At 39.6% G+C, this 13,057-nt stretch overlaps 1 protein-coding gene and 1 pseudogene across 2 annotated transcripts in view; one reads left to right on the forward strand and one right to left on the reverse strand.

Moving 5' to 3' along the window:
• Positions 1-13,057, reverse strand: part of PRKN (parkin RBR E3 ubiquitin protein ligase) — a 1,351,707-nt gene that overhangs the window by 902,535 nt on the left and 436,115 nt on the right. The window lies entirely within an intron of this gene.
• Positions 8,589-9,074, forward strand: LOC115514616 (annotated as a pseudogene).

Raw genomic sequence — 13,057 nt, forward strand, 5'->3', positions numbered from 1 at the left:
CCCAGAGCCCGACGCGGGGCTCGAACTCACGGACCGCGAGATCGTGACCTGGCTGAAGTCGGACGCTTAACCGACTGTGCCACCCAGGCGCCCCTAAAATTAAATTTTAATTAATGAATTAAAGTGAAATGAAACCCCAACTTCAAAACCACAGTAGAGACAGAATGCAGTCTTGCGAGCAGGCAGGATGGCATGGGGGTGTAGCTCCTGTTTTTTTCTGATTTAAATCAGGAAGCTCTGAATCTATAAACCTGCACTGGTTTTAGAGCCCAGGCCCAACATCAGGGCTGTTGATCATGTGAGCCGGAAAGCAAAAGGATAACAAAACCAGGCAACGGTTAAGTCACGTTTTGTATGTGCCAAGCACTGGCCAAGCTCTGTCAAGCTCTGTTCTGAGCACTGGTCACAAAGTAGCTGGAATGAACAGTGTGAGGTAGGTAATTTCGTTATCCGTGTAAACGAGGAATCCAAGGCCTAGCACCTTGAGAAAACCGGGGCTTCTCAAACTTTACTGCGCGCCATTTGCCTGAGGACCCTTTCTAAAAACACACAGTTGGTGATTCAGCAGGTCTGGGATGGAGCCTTCCTGACAAATTCCTGAGTGACGATGCTATTGCTGGTCTACAGACCAGAATGAGAGCGGCAGAAAGTTAACTGTCGAAGGTCACGGAAGCGGTAAGAGGCAGAGCTGGGATGTGGCTCGGTCAGCCTGGCTCATTGCCACTAAACATAGCATCTGTGTCACAGACGTTTCACACGCAGGGGTGCTGTGGCCCAAGGATTAGAACAAATAAATGCCTGTCACCTTTTCCTATGGCACTTGCCAGCAACAACCAATATTTATTAAGGGCCTACCATGTAACAGGCACTGTGGGAAACAGAACATAAAAACTATTCCCTGGCCTAACGGATATTTATTTAATCCACTAGACAAACAATTAACCATTTGATTCCCTTCTAATTACAATTCCATTGGTTGAACATTTTGATTAGTTTAATTATCATACACAAAGAAAATAGAGCATTAACTTCCAAAGAATCAGAGTACAATAACACACTTCTAACACCAAAGGTAGTCAATTTAATTCCATCTCTGGGGACTGAGGAAGAAATTTTTAGATATTACAGAGCTTCAGCGGTATCATTTGGGTAATAAATTATAGCTCAATTAGACTTAGAACGTGTAGGAGTTTGAGGGGCCCCTGGGTGGCTCAGTCGGTTAAGTGTCCAACTTCAGCTCAGGTCATGACCTCAGCATTTGTGAGTTCAAGCCCCATGTCGGGCTCTGTGCTGACAGCTCAGAGCCTGGAGCCTGCTTCGGATTCTGTGTCTCCCTCTCTCTCTTCCCCTCCTTGGCTCGCCCCCTGTCTCTGTCTCTCTCTCTCCCTCTCAAAAATAAATAAACACACAAAAAAATTTTTTTTTAAAAAAAGAAGGTGTAGGAGTTTGGGCCTGATTCTATGGAATTACCTAGAAAAAATTTAAAAAACAAAGTTCTCATAGTTTTGTTTTGTTTTCACTTATAATGAGTGTTTCAATTTCTGTTATAAAATGGACATTTTGCTAATTCCTATTTTCATTACTAGGTAGAACAAAGGTTGTTGAATTACGTGTAAATCTCTTGGAAGCTACCGTTCATACAAAATAACACCTTCAACAAAACATCCACAGAATTTCCATTAGTCTTCATTTATTCAGAACAAATTCAGAAAGTTTTAAGAGTTTATTATAGGCAGCCAATTCCCACCACTTAATTTGTAATTTTTCTCTTTATCTTCCTTGTAACAAATCAAGAAAATGGAATCCAGCAGCCTGCCCGCATTTTTGGCACAGTCTGCATTAATTAGAACACTTCAACGATTCCCAAGACGGACCTCACCGGCTATAAATATCCTGCCTCGGCTCCCACTCTCCTGTCAAGTGCAAATCTTCCCGTCTTGGCACATGCCCAGGGTCCTCCGAAGGACCTCAGAGCTCAAAGAGCAAAAAATGTAAATGCTTTACTTGGTGGGCATTAGACCCGTAGGAGACAGATGACCACGCTACCCACGGTGGGGCCTTTAGAGCGCGCAGTCACGTCAGCCCCATTTAGTCCAGGGCACGACTTCTCCCTTTCCTTTTTAATCAAAATATTCCCTTGCAGAGGTGACATCAGAAGAATCGATACCTCTGAGGTCCCTGGCGAGCACCCCTGTCATCTCCCACCACGACCCCCTGGAGTTCATTTTTAACTGCTTGTGTTTTACAACCATCGCAAAGGACAAAACACTTCTAACAGAGTCATGTGTTAGGCCACACCAGAAGCACGGGGTGGAAAGGCCAGCCTTGGTTTCTCTCCTTTCTTCCCGCAGGGAGCCCACTCCCCACTCAGCCGGTGAGTCATGGATGGCGTGAATTGCTCACTCACGCGGCTCTGGGCTTTCCCTCTCAGATTCTCTGTCACACAGAGGACACACGGGTGCTCCATCCAGCTCTACCTGACTACCCAACTCTTCTCCATTTCCAAGTACTTAAGAAAGAAAATGCAAGATGTGGGGAGACCTTCTTAAACACCAGAAGATAGGAGGAATGTGACAAAAAGGTTATCATGGCCATTTGGGTCACTGAAGGTTTTGGCGTCCAGAGCTCTCCACAACAGGAGCTCACTCCCCAACCCCCAACCACCTTTCCAACATCATCAGTCCTCCGAACCTGTTGTAGGTCATGGTCACCAGCCATGGTCATCACTGGCAGGACACTACACAAGCCTGTCCCCCTTTGAGTGTGACCAGCCCCTCACCACCTCCTCCAAAGCCCCCATCCTCTGCCAGCCACAGACAAGTCCTTCTGGACTCTCAGAGCCCATCCTCCAAAGCACCACACTGCTTTGATTTGCCTTTTTTGTTCAGAACTCACTCCACTTAAATTGTATACATACATCTTCTAAACTGTGAGCTACTTGAGGGTCTGGTTCTTCTCATTAACCCCTGTATCTCCTGTTGCTGGTTTATTATACATACGAAGTTCTCCAAAGTTCTGACACATGCTACAACATGGATGGGCCCTGGAGACATCATGCTAAGTGAAGTGAGCCAGTCACAAAAAGACAACCACTGTATGGCTTCACTCATACGAGGTGTCTAGAGTAGTCAAGTTCATAAGAAATAGAAAGTAGAAGGCTGGCTGCCAGAGGCTGTGGGGAGGGGGGATTAGGGAGTTATTTCGAGGGTATGTAGGGTTTCAGTTCTGCAATACGGGAAAGTTCTGGAGATGGGTTACACAACAGTGTAACTATGCTTAACTCTACTGAGCTGTACATTTAGGACTGACTAAGATGGCTCCTGTGTTCTTTACCACATGAGAGTAATAAAAAGTACTCAGAAGGTGAACTGATGACAAATGCAGGAACTGACTGCTCTGTATGGAGGGCTCAGTTATCCCTAGCCACCCCTTTACCAAGTTGTGACTGCTTCCGGGTAACAAGTATTTCCAGTACTCTGCTAACCCCACATTGCACCCTGCTCTCCACACGCAATTATTAACCATTTTACCCACAGGCGTGATAAATGGGTTCAAGAGTTGTAAGGGCTATATATTATATGTTGAATAATACTTCATGGCCATATGACAATATATGTACCACCATCCATGTTCCAGCCAATGGGAGTACGAAGTGTATGAGACTTACTCGCTTTTGATGAGCACACTTTCAAAGTGGTGAACAAAACCATGACAAGTAAACACACTACGGTAGATATAAAGCACAATCAACAGGAAGCAACAACTCATTCTGCTTTTGGAACAGTGTTCAGACTTCTTGGAAAGGAATATAGGACGATCCTCCCCACACACACCTCAAAAACCCACCCAAAATATGTCATGCTGGCAAAATTCCCGCTACTGTGCAGTATCATTTTCCATATTTTCACTTATAATATTGAAAGAGCATATTATAGCAAAAATGTCTATGTTGGAGAAAAAAAATAAGTTCTTGGCAAAATCGTAATGTATTTTTTATAATTTTACAGGATAGCAACCTTAAGTTGCTCTCATATGACTGCCAAAATTTTGTTGTTCCCGGGAAGGTTTACACAAGAGACTCTCCTTAAAGCTGTTTGATGCACCAAGAAATCCACACTCTTGGGCTTAAAGTCATTAGCATGTCTTATGCATATTTTCAAGTTCTTGAGATTTGATTTTGGATCAAATGAGAATTAAATCTGAAGTTTATCACTCTATTTCATTAGTAGGCCTCCATGACTGATGTGTATTTGGCAGATGTTAACTAATTTATAATCCTGTAAATAATGTTTGTCTTATACTACATTCAACCACTGGCTAAAAAAAAAAAATGCTGATAAGAACATATTCTCTGATAATCACGATATATCTACAGTGAGTATCCAGAGCTCAAGCCTTAAAAGCAATTACATTTATTTTTTAATAGACTTTATTACTTAGAGTAGTTTTAGATTGACAGTGAAACTGAGCAAAAAGTACAGAGTTCTCATAGACACCCCTCCCCAACACACACACACAACTTGTTCCACTACCAATACTCCACAGCAGAGTAGCCACATTTGTTTTAGTCGTGATCCTACACTGACACACCATTATCACTCCAAATCCACAGTTCACACTAGGGCTCCTTTTGGTGTTGTATATTCTATGGGTTTTGACAAATGTATACGGACATACATCCACCATTATAGTACTATACAAAGTAGTTTCTATGTCCTAAAATATCCTGTGCTCTGCGTGTCCGTCCTTCCCTCTCCCCAATCCCTGGCAATCTGTATAGACACAGATCTTCACTGTATCTGTAGCTTTCCAGAACGTCATATAATTGCAATCACATAGTATGTAGGCTTCTCAGATGGGCTTCTTTTACCTGGTACTATGCACTTAAATTTCCTCCCTGTCTTTTCACGGCTTGATCGCTCATTTCTTTTTAGCCCTGAATATTATTATTTCTGGATGGACCACGTTTCATCTGTTCACCTTTGGAAGGATCATGGTTGCTTCCACGTTTGGGCAATTATAAATAAAGCTGCTATAAAAGTCTGCATGCAGTTCATTGCATAGACATACATTTTCAATTCAGTTGGGTAAACAGCAAGTTTTAGCTGCTATGTTGTATGGTAAGAGTGTGTTTAATTTTGTAAGAAACTGCCTTCAAAATGGCCATACCAATTCATTTCCACCGGCGATGAATGGCAGTCGGTGTTGCTCTGTTCCCTCATCAGAATTTGGTGTTCTCAAGAGTTTTGGATTTAGGCTATTCTAATGAGTGTGTAATGGTATGTCATCATTTCAAACTGTAATTTCCTAATGACATATGATATTGAATATCTTTTCTTATGCTTATTTGCCATCTATATAAATTCTTTGGTGAGGTGTCTGTTCACATCTTTTGCCTATTTTTTAATTGGTTTGTTCATTTTACTGCCGGGTTTTAAGAATTCTCTGTATATTTTGGATAACAGTCAATCAAATGTGACTTTTGCAAATATTTTCTCCCAATCTGTGGCTCGTCTTCTTATTCTCTTGACATTGTCTTTCACAGAGGAGAAATTATTCCATTTAACAAAGTTCAGCTTATCATTTATTTATTTCAAAGATCGTGCCTTTGGTGCTGTCTCTAAAAAGTCATCACCATATTCAAGGTCATCTAGGTTTTCTCCCATGCTATATTCCAAGGTTTTTATAGTTTTATGTTTTACATGTAGGTCTAAGATCCATTTTGAGTTAATTTTTGTGAAAAGTATAAGATCTGTGTCTAGATTTTTTTCAAGACATGGGTGTCCAGTTATTCCAGCACCATTTGTTCAAAAGATTATCTGTTCTCCATCCTATCGCCTTTTCTCATTTCTTAGAGATCAGCTGACCATATTTACGTGGGATTGTGTCTAGGATTTCCATTTTATCCCATTGATCTATTTGTCTATTCTCCCACCAATACTATACTGTCTTGATTATTGTAGCTTTATAGCATGTCATAACAAGGAGCAGCCTCAATCCTCTGTCTGTTCTTCTCCAATATTGTGTTGGCTATTCTGGCCTCTCCATATAACTTTAGGATCGGTTAATCAATATCCACAAAATAACTTGCTGGCATTTTGACTGGACTTGTGTAGATCAAGTTGGGAAGCTAACATCTTGGCAATACTGAATCTTCTTTTCCTTGACCATGAAATGTCTCTGTATTTTTTAGTTCTCTGATTTCCTTCAAAAGAGCTGTGTGATTTTCCTAATTATAGATGCTGTACATATTTTGTTAGGTTTATATCTAAGGGTTTCATTTTGAGGGGTGCTAATGTAAATGTTACTGCATTTTAATTCCACTTGTTCATTGCTGGTCTGTAGGAAAGCAATTAACTTTTGCATATTAATTTTGTATCCTGCAACCTTGATATTAGTTCCAGGAAGTGTCTGTTTGTTTGTTTGTTTCTTTCTTTCTTTCAGATTTTCTACATAGACAATCATGTCATCTGTAAACAAAGACAGTTTTATGTCTTCTTCCCAACTGGTTGCCTTTTATTTCCTTTTCTTGTCTTATTTTATAGCTAGAACTTCCAGTATAATGTTGAAAGGATTGGTGAAGGCCATTTATACTTTTTTTTTCATATTTGTCTATAATTTTTTTCTATAAAATGTCTTTGAGTTATATTTCAAAAGTCATCTTTCATTTAGTAAGAAGATATATGCTTATTTTATAGTAAAATGTTCTTCATTACTAATGAAATGCTTTCTTAGTAAGCTGAGGCAAAAAGACTTGAAAGAATTGGATAAAATTAGCAAGTGTTTTATTTTTAAAAAGAGAAATAAAGGAGGTGTGCCTGGGTAGCTAAGTCAGTTAAGCATCTGACTCTTGATTTTGGCTCAAGTCATGATCTTGTGCTTTGTGCGTTCAATCCTCGCATCAGGCTCCACACTGACAGTGTGAAGCCTGCTTTGGATTCTCTCTCTGCCACCCTCCTTCTCTCATTCTTTCTCTCTCTCCCTCTCTTTTTCTCAAAAAAAAAAAAGTTAAAAAAGAAAAAAATGGTACACCACGTGATATAAAAATTGAGTTTTAAAATTTGACTACTTGAAGGGCGTGGCGGTGGCTCAGTTGGTTGAGCATCCAATCTCGATTTTGGCTTAGGTCATGATCTTGTGGTGCGTGAGATCGAGCCAAGAGTTGGGCTTTGCACTGACAACATAGAGATTCTCCCTCTCTTCTTCTGCCCCTCCCCCACTCATGCTTTTCTCCCTCTCTCTCTCTCTCTCTCCCTCGCTCTCTTATTCTCTCTCTAAAATTAGAAAAAAAAGTAAGAACAGTATCTCAGAAACATAGCAAAAATTTGATTACTTGACTATAATTAATTTAACATGATTCTTCAAAATGACTTATTGTCAGACTGTGTCTACTGTTTATAATCAAAATGTCCAGAGCAAATGCAGAAACTCATTCTTTCTTCCTGATATCTATATTTTGAGGAGTATAGGCTACTGGATACTTCAAACACAAGCTCTGGAGTAAGACAATTCTTGGTAAAATCTTGCCTTGTCTGAATCCATTCTTCAAATAGTCTGATGCTATTAGCTCTCTATTATGAGGATAATGATATTGCCTACCTGGTGGGGCTTCTAAAGAATTAAACAAGACATTCATGGGAAAGAATGCTTAGTACAGTGCCAGGTTCACAGCAAGCACTCAGAGATGTTGACCATTATTATTACCACTACTTCCTGATGTTATTGGAATTAGCATATTTCTAGGATTCACAAGCAGCCAATTCAAAAGGCAGCTGACTTAGCCAATTCCCTAAATCAGATCTCACTCTACTGCATGGCTCAGAACTCTTCCAGCGGCTCCCTTCTCATCAGGGTGAAACTTAAGATCTACCACCCTGTATGCAACTTGCCCCCATCTTGACCCCCTTATGACTTCCCTTCTTCTTTCTGTTACACACTCCTTCTGCCCCTGTCTTGGTGGCTTCCTTGCATTCCAAGCCTTGGATCCATAACTGGCCCTCTTTCTGCCTGAGATCCCTCTGTGGATGCTCTCCTGAAATGTCACTTCATCAGAAAGGCCTTCTTAGTACCTTATACAAGACAGCACCCTTTCTAACACTCTCTACTCCCTTTACTCTGGTAAATTTTTCTCCAGAGGACATATAATTACTAGTTATTTGTTTCTTTGTGTATTACCTGCTCCCCAAGTAGAATGAGATCCCACCAGGTAGGCATTTCTTCTGAATCTATTTCCCACTACATCCTTGCACCTAGAATTATGCCTGGCACAAGGTGGAGATTCACTGAATTTTTGCTATGTAGTAAATTAACTGTAAATTAATGACAAATATTAGAGAATATAGCAATTTTTTCTCTAGGCCCAACAGCTTCATATCATCTGATTGTCAGGAGGTGATGAATGGCTCCTCATTAAGGAAAAAAAGATGTTACATGAGAACTTAGTTCATGCATGGGTACCTTGGAGCTCAGAAGTAGCTTACTCAGTGTTCTTAATCAAATGTTTACAAATTAATGCATTTTATACATTCACAATATTTGAAGCAATATAATTTCTTATTGAGGGTATTGTTACTCAGGAAACAGAAGTGAGCAGTGGGGCCGGCTGAGGGTAACGGGGCTGAGAGGCTGTTCACTGAGCAAGTTGAACATGAATGTCAGAGGCCTTGGATCTCAGCTAAAGGACAGCATTCCAGTTGCTGAACTTTCAGCAAGTGGACCTTTTGAAAGCCATGCTCTTCTTCAAAAAGGTCTTCCTTGTGTGAAAAATGAACTTTTGCCTAGTCATCCTCTTGAATTATCAGAAAAAAAAATTCCAGCTCAACCAAGATAAAATGAATTTTTCCACACTGAGAAAAATCCAGGGTCTGTTTGCTCCACTCAAATTACAAGTGGGATTCAAGGCAGTGCATCAGGTTCAGCGTCTTCCATTTCCTCCAAGCTCAAACGTTTCACTGGGTATTTTGAGGGGTCATGATGAGACTCTTGCATTTGAGGATATTCCTAATGACCCGTCACAAAGTGAACTAATGGGAGAACCACCCTTGATGGTGTAATATAAACTGGGTTTTCTGTAATCTGTTGTGATGATGTTCATGAAAATAGAGGGGCTGCATCTTGTTTACAGTCCTCTTTTTACTATAATTTGATGGACACCACATTAAAAGTACTGACACATGAGAATTCTTGCCAAAATAGTGTCTGCGATCGTTTGAAATTATTTGGGTCTTTGGTCTATTGCCATGTGACAATTGAAAGCACTAAAGGGAGATGGTTTTAAAACTCCCAATTTGGTGCCTGGGTGGCTCAGTCAGTTAAGCGGCCAACTTCGGCTCAGGTCATGATCTCACAGTTCGTGAGTTCGAGCCCCGCATCGGGCTCTGTGATGACAGCTTGGAGCCTGGAGCCTGCTTCGGATTCTGTCTCTCCCTCTCTCACTGCCCCTCCCCTGCTCATGTTCTGTCTCTCTCTGTCTCTCAAAATAAATAAACATTTTACAAAATTTAAAAAAAAAAAACCTCCCAATTTATATGAAAACAGTATATGTCTCTAAAAGACTGTTGCTAATGAGTATTTTAAAACTGTGTACATGTCTACAATGCAACCTATTCTCTGGGTATTCTATAAATTTAGTTTTGAAACCATTATCAGCATTTGAGTCTGCAACCTTCATAGTGTCTTTCAGAATAAACTTCTGTAACTGATTTTAGTGGCAACACTTCAAATTAAGTACAAAGCAAAGTGTTTACATTTTACCTTGTTTCAGTATAGCTCATTAACATTCACAAGAATAATATTGGCTATATTGGTGCTATTTTAGAATTATAGCTATTCTTTGATTCTTTGAGGTTGAAAGTATACGTTCAAAGGTTTTGATTTTGGTGTTGTCTTTAAAGTGAAAATTTAAGGAAAGCAACCAGGATATGTTGATTTAAAAAAAAAAAAAAAAAGGATATTGTTACTCAAAGCATGGCTGCTGGAGCCACACTTAGAGCAGGAACCGGAGTGCAGAGAAATGCAGATTCTCAGCCTTGTCGCCACACTGACTGGCCTGGCGCAGCCCTCACAGGACTCTGCTGAGTGCTATGTCTTGAGAACCACTCCTCTAAGGGACACTTGGATGATCCATTTGAGCTCCTTGAGTCCCACTCATAAACCACAATATAACATGTCCTAGATTCTAAGTACAGATCATATGATTGCTTTGGTTATTAATGTAGAACATGACATTGTCTCTCATATTAATCCATTATCTTTTGCCATCTTCAAATACCTAAAAAACACCTTCCAGGGTTTCCAGAAGTTCAGATTTGTTTCAGCTACTTTTGTCGTTACCGCCCAGCTATTCACCCTTTAAAACCCTCCTGAGTTCAGCCAGCACCTAAATTCTTCCTTCTCTGATTTGAACACCTTAGAAACAAGAACAAAGTTGGTTTATTTCTCTTAAATTTCTTTCTTTGAGGCAGAGTTTTTCAAACACGTTGTAACGAGGGAGTTTCTTTTCCCAAAATGAAACATGCTATAGATGGGTTATATGTGAAACTGATAAATAAGAGACCGTGCTTGGCTGCCATGGGTTGGCTTGGTTTGTCCACTGTCTTCCCCCGACCTGCCTCCTTCCTCCCACCTAGTTGAGGCCACTAGGCAGGACCCACAGTTGTAAGGTTGGAAAACCTCTGCTATCAGGCATAGTTTCTCCGAGTGTGGTCAGCCCAGGATTTCTGGGCCTTTCTCCCACCCACCTGAATTAGAATTCGTTCTAAAATAGCGGGGAATGAGCATCCACAGGTGACTCTTCTGCACACTGGAGTGAATCATCGTTCTAGAAACTCTACACTGTCTTTTTTAGCAAAGAAAAATAATCATGTAAGCGCACGGTTTGCCCACAGTTGTTCCAAAGAATCCCAATCAAGAGACTAAATTCATATGAATACTGAAATTACCAAGGTATTTTAAAAAGTGTTGTCAAATAATTAAATAAAGCAGTAATTCTAAAAGTTAAATATACAGAAATTATGATGTATGCCTTACTACACTGACCATTTTAAATAATTTAGTAAACATTTGTCATCAGTCTTCTAGGAGATGTTGGGGGAAACTATAATGAACTGGATGGATGTCCTGTCTTCACTAAGGAGTATATGCTGAGAACCTGTATATAATTGAAAGCAGTAGAAGGTATAAGACTTCTGAAAAGGAGATGATTCTTCCCAGGTCTGAAGATGAAGGGATGACTTTTTGTAGTTCAATTTTAAGTTTAACACAGAGTTAAGTCTTAAAGTTGACCTGGGACAACCCATCTCTCCTTTCCCTATCCTTTCCAGATTCTACAAAACTAGCACATGCCCCTCACACACAGCATGCAGGGTTCCAGCAGAGCTCATTCCTGGTCTGGGGCCGGGGCAGGGGGAGGGGAGAATCCCATAAGGATGCCACCCCTGCCATTTACCTGGTGCATCCACAAGTGGTACATTGGCCAGTCCCCAGCCCTGCAAAATGCACACAGGTAACAGGCCACCAGTCAGTGGGCTAATGAGAACAAGATGATCAGAGAGAAGTCAGATGTAACCGACGGAGGCTGATGTGGGAAGTCTAACTAAACAGTCTCGTCATGGAGCATACAATAATCTGAAGGCTCCAACTATGGTGGTGTTGGCATTTTCAATATTGCATGCATTAATAAAAGCTTATTTAATCTCTTGTTTGGGTTGAAAGAATTACACATTTCAATTAAAAATATGAAGTGGATGTTAAACATTTTGTAGAATTTTCTGAGAGCCTACTGGTATCTAAATCCCTATGGTAAAAGAATATTTTCTTAGCTAAAAGGATTATGGTCTAGAAAGACATAAATTGAAGGTAATAATAATGCCAAATGTATTCATCATTAAATAAAACTGAAGAAGACTAAAAGCAATTTTATAATAAGAAGAAACCATAAGATTTGCTTTTAGTCTTTAGGTAAATACCACTGATGAGATGGTAGAGTCAGATACATTAAACTGATTGAAATGTGTGAATAAGTACAAAGGATAATTATTCTACTAATATTATTAATGTTCAGATGATAAATATAAAGGTTTGATCTTGCTCTAAAGAACATAATCTTTTTAATTTTTGAAAAAAATTATTTTTGAAAATCATACTAAATAACCAGTTCATTTTTTGCTAACATAATGAATCCAATTTGTTGACCCATAAATAAATATTTCAAAGGTATATAAATATATAGTTTAATTATATTTAATGTATATTTTAACTCTCAAATATATCCTGCTTGGGCAAAGTACATTATTTGGTTACCCTGCTAAACAATAGATGTAAATGTTTTGGATCTTATGGTTTGAAATTTTGCATCAACTGTATCTTACTGAACATTATTTGCAATTAACAACCCATTATAAGAATACAGCATTAATTATTTATCCATCTCCTATTTAAAGACAGCTATGTCATTTCTTTTTTTTTTTAAGTTTTTAATTTTTTTTTTTTTTTTTTTTTTTTTTTTGAGAAAGAGAGAACATCCACCTGTGACTCATGCATGAGCAGGGGAGGGGCAGAAAGAGAGGGAAGAATCTGCACTCAGGCTCTGCACTCAGATAATGACCTGAGCCAGAACCAAGAGTCAGACGTTTCACCGACTGAGCCAACCGGATGCCCCAGCTTTGTCATTTCTCTTTATTCACAAACTTCAGGGGTCCCATGATGGTCATCTACATGGGTGTCTCCTCACTACTCTGAGTTCTAGAAAATGCATATCTGGAAATCCATTAATGACTGTGAAGCTGTGCATTGCTCTCTATGATGGCTGAATCAATTAACATCCTTATCATCATGTACCAAAGCACTTTCTGCCCTAAATCCTAACCAATACTTGGTATCGTCAAACTTTTAAATATTGGCCCATCAGGTGGGCTGCAGCGATACAATATTGTTGGAATATTAATTTCTCTGATCGTTAGTGAGATCTTGAATGTATTTCCATGTTAATTGATCACTGTTTTCTCCTAAATGTCATTTTATCTACTACTTCGGTTCCTCCTGTTTTTGTACCCATCAA

Source organism: Lynx canadensis, chromosome B2, assembly GCF_007474595.2.
Source record: "Lynx canadensis isolate LIC74 chromosome B2, mLynCan4.pri.v2, whole genome shotgun sequence".
Classification (NCBI taxonomy): Eukaryota; Metazoa; Chordata; class Mammalia; order Carnivora; family Felidae; genus Lynx; species Lynx canadensis.